We start from the raw sequence: 8,422 nt of genomic DNA, 5'->3' as shown, positions 1-8,422 counted from the left end.
GGATGTAATTGAAAAGTCTAGCCACTCCCACATTATGGTTTTCTTAGTTTCATTTTAATTACATATGTGCCCTTCTCTCTCTAAAGAGCAGAGAATCTAATTAAGGTTATGTTAGGGATATCTGGGATTTGTCTTAATCAGGTACGGGCAGACATGGAAATGACCATCAGTAAAGAAGAAGTTAATACTCACGGTTCCCAAGAAGCAGGAGGTACCACCATGCAGGGCCATACGAGGAGGTGCCAGGGTCAGCTGGGAGGCAGAGGGAGCCCAGGGAAATGCGGATAAAAGCCCATCCTGTGGTTTCCACAGGTAGGGATGGGCAAGGTAGAGTGGGCAGGTTTAGAATTGGCTAGTTTGAATAATTTCAGTGGGTCCTGGGGCAGAGGGGCTGTCCCACAGTCTGGCACAGAGATCCAGGGTGATTACAGGGGTCAGGGGGGCATCATGGCCCAGAGTGCAAGAACCCAATAAAGAAGGTGGCTGGAACTATGCGCTTGGGATTGGTTGGTTTCCATCAGGAAGGAGTGTTTGCAGACAAGTCGTTTGCGGCCTCTAGGAATTGGCTAGCCCTGGGGCGGGGGTGGGGGGGTGGGGAGGGTGCCTCTGGGGTCAGAGGGGCCCAGATGTTAAAGGAAACCTGTGAATCACAAAACTCCCAGAAGTCTTTTGCCATCTTGGAGGATGCAAAAGTGCCTCGAAAATCTGATCATATTTGCAGGACCTAAGTAAGAGATATGGGACCATATGACTTCAGCTAAGCTTTGCAGAAGCTAGAGAGTAAATTTGGAAGTGCAAAGCTCCCAACTACTCATTTTGAAATTTTCAAGGGGATTTGGGAGGGATCTTCATTTTCTTGCGCTAGGTTTTATAAAACCTCATACAGGGCTCATTTTCCCCATCCGCTAGCAGAACTGCACTGCCCTCTTTGTGAGAGGCTGCATACGTCCTCCACTCTACCAGAAACTCAGTCTGTTCTGGTGTTTCTGAGGTAGAAATTAGTATGCCCTTCCTGAGGTAGAAATCAGTATGGTTTTTTGCAGGTGAGGACATTAGGGTAAACGGATTATATGAGTTCCCCAAGGGTGCACAGCCAGCAGTCTGTGGAGCCAGGATTGGTCCCACACTGTCCGATTGAACTTCATCCTGCCCGGGGCCACTAACTGCTGTCCTGGTCCAGAAGCTAAGGGGACTTCCCCCAAACCTTTTTCCAGTGGCTCCTTGTGATGCCTCGTGGCCCTAATGGCAGAGGAGAACCGAAATCTGTCCCTCTGGGAACTCAGCCAGTTCAGCCAGCCCCAGGGCTCCCCTGTTCTTTCTGAGCCACTTTTATGCAGGGTCGTTGAGAGAACGCACCACTGGTTAACAGCAAATGAGCATCTACTGAGAAGGTATGGGCAACACACTCTAATAATGCACTGCGCTCATCTTCACGATGATGCTGGAAGGCAGACACCGTCCAGTCGAACATGTGGGGATTCACACTGTTTCTGGTCGCACTCTACCTACAATCGAAGCTTGCTCCCTGACATTTTCGCTTCACTCCTGCTTGAGGAGGGACATTAATATTTATGAGGTTATTTATGTGTGCTGGTGCTTTATGCACATCATCTCCTTGAGGCTTACATCAGCTCTGTGAAGACTGTCCAGAGAAGGGTGGCTAGGAAGCCTGTCTGGGGCCACAGGGCTCATAGGGTTGGCTGCCGTATTCCAGCCCAGGAGGGTCAGGGGAGAAAGCCATTTCTTTCCATGGACAGGAATGTTGCCTTTGACAGAAGACAACCCTGGTTGCCTGAGCTTATGGCCCCACAACTTGTGCTCAAGTTTTGGCTTCCAGCTGCCCTATGGATCCCAGACAGGCTGCGGGCGAGACCCTGGCTGGCTCTCCCCTCCCCAGTGGCCCTGAGGTGGCACCATTTCCCACCAGCAGCCCTGCCTCCCGCCTTGGGGGAGGATTATATCAACTTCCAGACAAGGAGGGTCTTGGTGTCACCAATGTTTGGGCTGGAAATAGTATCCTGGAAGCCTGGGTGGGGACAAGGGAGAGAAAAGTGGCCAAGGTATAGGGGAACATAAATGAAGAAGCCAATGATGTCCCCTCGAAATGTGACACCTGAAATATCAGTTCAATAAGGAGGTGAAGAAAACATGATTTTATGTGAATAAAAATCACTGACCTCCTCACTATGCAGAACATTTAACTCCTACATGCTTCACTTCCCAACCTGGCATGTCCCATTCACCATTTTATACCTGGCCCCTGAGAAAGCTAATGAGTATGAGTTTTAGTAATTGATTAGAGACGACCAGCCCGGAAGGCAGGAATGAGACCGCTGGGGAGGGAGTTGTAGGAGAGGGGCAGAGAGGAGAGGCATTCCCAAACTAGCCATGACTCTGTATCAAGGGCAACTGCTCCCTCAGTCTCCAGACCATCTTTAGTGAGGCTCTAAGTACCACCAGGTCTCAGGAGAGTCCATCCAGGGAGAGGGTGGGAGAAGCATTTGCCTACCAACTCCCATCCCCCTGGTCAAAGGTTCCCATAATGGGAATTGCTATTCCAGACACATACCAGGCTGTCCCATGGTGGGGCAGCAGCCCTGGTTCCCACAGCAATCCCAGCAAATTACCCCACTGGGAAGGTAAGTTCTGGCTTTCCTTGCACTCCACTGGAGCCCCAAATGGCCAAGTGATGGTTGCTCTCTCCAGTCCTGTGGACTCCCTACTCTGTCATGTCCCCTTGTGGAGCATTTCCACACTTGGAACCAGGATCTCTAACTCAGCAGAGCTTCAGTTTATCGGAGCAGGAAGCACAAACTCCAAAAGGGTGGCCCTGGAAGAGATGGTGAAGGGGTCCATTCCATCTCCATCCCTTACTTTCCCCATGCGTGTCTTCTAGCTATTAAAACATAGCCCCATATATTGGCCATTGATCAGCACATGGATCAGCCTTATAGAAAAGAGACCTATTCACACAGGACTTTGTCCCTTGGCTGGATTTTTCACAAGCCATGGCTCCGTTCCACCAGGCCATTTCTTCTGGGTAGAGGGTGTGTGGTTAGGTCAGGGGATCCTGGGACCACATGCTTATAGTTCTATTTATTTTGCTGTTAAGTGGGTTCCTTGGTGTGTTGATTTCTTAGAGTTGCTGTAGCAAAGTAAACCAGAGAGTTTGAAACAGCAGAAATTTTCCCTCACAATCTGAAATCCAGGTGTCAACAGGGTTTGCTCCTTTTGGAGTTCTGAGGGACAATCTGTTCCAAGTCTCTCTGCCAGCCAACAATGGTTGGTGGTCAACAGTTCCTGGTGTTCGTTGGCATGGAGACACATCATTCCCACCTCTGCCATTGTCTTCACATGGGCTGTCCCCTGTGTGTGTGCCCCCTTCTCATAAGGTCACCTGCCATATTGGATTAAGGTTCACCCTACTCGAGTAGGCACTCCTCCTAACTTGATTACATCAGCAAAGACCCTATTTCGAAATAAGGTCACTTTCAGATAGTGGGGATTGACATCACATCTTTCCAGGGGACACAATCCAACCCACAACACTTGGTACAGGATATCGTGTCAAATGATTAGAAACTCTATCGGCCAAAAAAAAAAAAAAATAAGAAAAGAGAAAGGAAAACTCTGTAGGTCTTTAGTTGGTGGTGCTGACAGAAACACTGGAGGCAGGGAAGGCAAACTCACATCCAAAGTAGTGAGGCTCCTGGTGAAGACAAGTTGATTATCCCTCCAGAGTAGAAGGTGTCCATGTCATCGACCTTTCACTACCTGACAGCCTGGTGTCCTCAAGGAATGGCGTCTTTGAGAGCCAACATTGAGAATGGCTGCTGACAGGGCATTTGGCTTTAGTTGTAGCTGGTCAAGACTTTATGAGACTTCAGGAGAGGGCTCATGCTTTTGAGCTCATGCAGAGCTGCTAACTCTGTTCTCATGACCACCCCATTCAGGGGGAACCACAGTGTAGTGAGGGGTGGCCAAGGAGAGAGCCTGGCTGGCATCCCCTAGGCCCCACAACAGCTGAGCGCTTCTTCTGGGACATGTGATCTCTGGTGGGTGTCAGCAGGACGCATGGAGATATGCACGCACTGCAGCATTCCTTGACCTCACTCTTCCAGTCTTGCCCCTTCCAAGGCCTGGTCCAACTAGCTAATCTATGGGCCAAGGTCTTGAGGTCCACGAACATCTGTACCCCAGAACTCGTATCTTGCCACCTGAAGTGAATAGCCACATTATGCCCACAGCTCTGCTCTTGAGGAGACTTTTCCTTCTCCCCACTCTTAGGTCCAGACTGGATGGGGCTGAAGGGCAGCCGTAGTCTGTTTTCAGATGGCGCCAAAAGGAGGAAGCCAGGGAGAAATGTCTGGCTTCACGCTCCTTCCTCCTCTAATCTCAGGCAGGTGTGCACCAGACAGGAATCCTGGCAAGAAGGTCTGCTGATGTGGCCCACCCTCTGCAGCTTCCTGGAGCTGGAAAGGGAGCCGCAGGGAAGGGAGGAGAGTGGAACTGGAGAGGCAAATGGAAGAAATCCAGCACAAAGAGTAAACACGTGTATCTCCCCTGAAATTGACATTTCTGGGAGGGGAGCATCCAATTCTGGATCCACATACAATGCCTTGTTGTCTTTTTCCAGAGCTGGCGAGTCCAAACACACACAGTCAGTCATGGCTCCCCAGAGCCTCTCACACTGGACCCCCAGGAGCCTCAGGTGACAAGTGTTAGAGCTCCAATAGGGATTGCTGGCAGAGGGGAAGGTACAGTCTTGACACTTTAATCTCAGGGTTGAGCCCCCATTCTTTGATCACCTTCCCCACAAACCAAGCCCCCTACACACACATCTCCTGGCCACACTGGGGGCACAGAGACATGGGGGACTCTGATCTGACTCCGAAGGGAAATGGACTCAGTACTCTGAAAACCAAAATGAGCCACCTTCCCCCCGCCACCCCCCAACACACACAAAAACCCTACCTTTAAAGCTCTAGGACCTTCTGTGTCTCCCTAGCAGGAAGATGATACAGCAGGTTTGCAGAACCTTATAGTTGGAGCAATCAGCAAGAAGACTTCAGGGAAAGCAGCTGACCCATCCTTGGTGCTGGTGGAGACATTTATGTATGTGTGTCCCTTCTCCCCATAGCCAGGGAAGACCCTGCCCTGGGTCTGGGTCCTTCCTGGGTGCACTCAGGAGAAACTGTTAGGTCCAAGGTGTGGTAGATTACATGTTTCCCAAAGATGGTTTACCAGTGTTTGTCATCCCATACGCTGTCCTCTAGTGTGGCTTGAGCATTCCTCTCATTGCAAGTGGGGCCTGGGTCAACCTCCCCTTGTGTCTGAGAATCCTTGTGGCTGCTTCAATCAGCAGGTAAGACAGAAGTGTCAGGTGGCTTCCCGGGTTTGGCCGGGGAGGTCCACACAGCTTCTTGAATGTTCTCTCCAGAAAGCCCTCTCCGGATGTGCCTCTCAGAACTGGCTGCCTACTCTGAGCAGTCTGGGCCCTGTGGGAGGCTGAGGGTGGGTGTGCTGGTCCCCGAGGAGCCCACCTTCAGCGATCCTAGAGCTGACAACAGACAGATGAGCGAGGGAGTCATCTGGGAAGGGACCCTCCAGTCCAGCTACCTGAGTCATCCCTGTCATTCCAGATTTCCCAGCTGAGGATCTAGTCATCAAGAAGCAGAGGAGAGCCTGCCCGCCACCCATGTCCTTTATGAATTCCTGGCTCAAGAATTCATGACCGTAACAAAGTGGTTGTTCTACACAAGTCAGGTCTTTTAGAAACCCGTCCTGTTGTTTCTGTTCTCTCTGGGTGAATATGTGCTGCCAAAATGTATTCAGGGTCTGAAGCAGCTTTACTGGGAGCTCACCCTGCCTTCCATCGACCAAGGGAGGGACTGACACACAAGATGCCAGCTAGAGTGGGAGCTGCTCTGGGGTAGAGGGTCTCCATGGAGCGGACGGTCCTGCCTCTCCCCAGAGAAGAGACACTGGCTGGCCTGTGCAGGGCATGGGCGTCCACGGACCACGCCTCCATGCAGCCAACTTTGTCAGCATCGCTGGGGAGAATGGGACAGCATGGGACAACAGATGGCAGCTGAGCTCTAACTCAGGCAAGGTCTCCCCAGTCCCGAGGCTGCTTGTACCGACTGCAGTCCAGTCCTGGCCAGAACCGGGATCCATCTGCGGCCACAGATAAGCAGCCCCAAAATACCCGAAACGAGAGAGGAGGGGCTTCTCAATGACCTGCCTTGTTGCAGGGAGGGGACCTCAAGTCATCGGCTTGTGAGGTGCCCTGGCTTTCATGGCGCAACCAAACCCTGCCGTGTGGGTGGCGGCCACGCCAGGGGCAGCCACGTGGGGCCTTTGTGCTGCTCATCAGGCCGGGGACTGAGCACTGCGCCTGACCCATCCTGTACCCATCCATCTGGGATAGATGCCACAATATGGCGCCACATGGAAACGGAAACTTAAATGTAAGGAGAAGCCTGATACTTTAAAAGGAGGTGAGCAAGGTGTCCTAGCTCCAGCCTCCAAGGCCAAACCTGCGGGGGCTCACCTGGACAGCTCCTGTCCTCCAAGGGACCGGGCCCGCTGGGGGCGGCATGGTGAGTGAGTACCACCCCAGGCTTCCACCACAGGCTTGGAGCTAGAGCCCAAACGACTGCTTTAGCAGGTTCCTAATCCATGGGACATTTGAACTGAGGAACAGGGAGGCCTGGCTCTGTTTCTAATGCTCAAGGGGCTGGAACCACCCTGTCACTTGCGCTGGGAGCCGGCAGGAGGAAGAACAGAGCTGCTCTGCAGTATGGCTGGTGGACGCCCACCCCCCTGTCCCTGCCATGGGACACCCACGGAGCCCTCGGCCCTGGCTCCGTCAGCCACCGCTGTCCCTCTCCCTGAGTCACCCACCCCACAGACTGCTCAGAAACTCCAGTTTCCACTGTGCTTACGGGTATTTCCTGAGAAACATTCCGGCCTTATCTGCTGGGGAGAATCAGGCACATCGGGGTGAGGGCGGGGGTGTCTGCCTGAGGACACAGGGCGGTTCTTCAGGCCCTGCCGTGCACGTAGTGACCACAGTCTTCGAGAAATGTCCAAGCTCAGAAATCGGAAATCCTCAGATTTCCACTCGAATGTTTGAGTAATGCCAGTCAGCGGGTTCTCCCAGTAGGTCCATCAGCCGGCACTGCTGGTCTGGGGTATCTGCCTTTAGCCACAAGTTAATGGACTTTGACCTGCCACGTGCCAGGCATGGTGCGTGGAGCTCTGTTACCCCCGCCAAGTCCTCACAGCCCCTGTCGGGGGGAGGGGAGGTACATACCGCGATCCCGTTCTCTGGCTTGTCTAAAATGAGTGGCGCGTCTGTCTGCCCCAGGGCCTTTGTCCCCCTGGGCCACTCCAGGGGCCAGGTGGGGGATATACTCAGGCCCCAGCTAGGTGCCCTGCAATTTGGAGCTCCTGGGCTCAGGCAGGGACATGCGTACCCCCAAGAGCCCTCCTTCCCCACACGTGAAGTCAGGCCTCCTGGACGGTGGATGAGGAAACGGATGTGACTTGCCCGCCCCTGACACTGGACTGGGACAGATGTCCCAGCCCCGCAAATGCCCTCCCTTCCCCCCGCTGCCCCCCTCTCCCTGCAGGGCGTATGCAGAGCCAGACCCCACCGTAGGACTGGCCCAAGCTCCTTCTTCACGGTCTCCACCCCTCCAGCCTTCTTCGTCTTCTTGTGTATTTTGCAACCGCCACACACCAGCAAGGCTTCCTGAGGATGCAGAGGTGAGGGGTCTGTTTAACATCTGGAAGGGAAGGCTGACGAGGAACAGAGGAACACAACTGGGTGCCGACATGAGAGCAAGGCAATGTGGTGTGGCATCCTGAGCTGTGTGATGCAAAGCAGGGAGCTGGGTTCTCTGGGCCCATCTGGAACACCCGTGTATCCGTGCAGAATCACTTGGTGTGGGGGCAGGGGGCAGGGAGAGCCTGGTGAAATGAACTCAGGCTCCCAGGCTGTCCCCAGACCCTCGGCCTCAGCATCTCTGGACGAAGACCTTTGAATCTGGAAGGACTGGCCATCAGGGACAAGGACTGCACTAGACATTGCAGTTGAACTGGGACCAGCAGTCCGAAGGAGAAAGGTGCCAACTCAGGTGGTTCAGCGCCCGTGTCCATCTGGGGGCACCAGGGAAGCGGAGCTGCTCTGAGCATTGTGGAAATAAGGCATTTGTTCCTGGAATTAGGCTCAAGCCAGAAACGCAGGAAGCTGGAGGAGTGAAGGTTTGGAAGGGCCTGCGTTAGGCACCTGGCAGATGGCCGGAGTCTGTAGGGGATTCTAAGAGGACATTACCACGCCCGGTCCACGAGGGGGGCCACGAGGGGCTCGTGGGGCAGGTGCAGGGCGCTGATGCCCCTGGGAGTCCTGGCCCCC

Source organism: Leptonychotes weddellii, chromosome 12 (genome assembly GCF_054177405.1).
Source record: "Leptonychotes weddellii isolate Sample4059 chromosome 12, ASM5417740v2, whole genome shotgun sequence".
Lineage (NCBI taxonomy): Eukaryota > Metazoa > Chordata > Mammalia > Carnivora > Phocidae > Leptonychotes > Leptonychotes weddellii.
The sequence above is the reverse complement of the archived record's forward strand: the minus strand, read 5'-3'. Positions refer to the sequence as shown.